This window comes from Otolemur garnettii, unplaced genomic scaffold (genome assembly GCF_000181295.1).
Source record: "Otolemur garnettii isolate 467f Iridium unplaced genomic scaffold, OtoGar3 scaffold00018, whole genome shotgun sequence".
Taxonomy (NCBI): domain Eukaryota; kingdom Metazoa; phylum Chordata; class Mammalia; order Primates; family Galagidae; genus Otolemur; species Otolemur garnettii.
Window position 1 is genome coordinate 2,554,837 of NW_003852413.1, and position 247 is coordinate 2,555,083.

The 247-nt window shown below is 45.3% G+C and overlaps 1 protein-coding gene across 1 annotated transcript in view; it reads right to left on the reverse strand.

Moving 5' to 3' along the window:
- CARD14 (caspase recruitment domain family member 14) overlaps positions 1 to 247 on the reverse strand; it is a 22,073-nt gene that overhangs the window by 21,308 nt on the left and 518 nt on the right. The gene's annotated exons all lie outside the window — the stretch shown is intronic.

Below are 247 nucleotides of genomic sequence, written 5' to 3' on the forward strand. Positions count from 1 at the left end.
GAGCCAGCACCCCCATTTTTGAATGAATAAACACAGCTAGTCAGACCATCAGAACTGATTCCAAAGACATCTGTGGTGGTTTGAATGGGCCCACCTCTCCAAAAAGATATGTCCTGTCCACGGCACCTTTGGAGAAAGTGTCCTTTCAGATGTAGTTAAGTTAAAGATCTTGAGAAAAGAGAGATGACCCTAAATGTCCAGGTGACAAGTGCTTGTGTAAGAGGCAGAAGACCAGAGAAGACCCAGG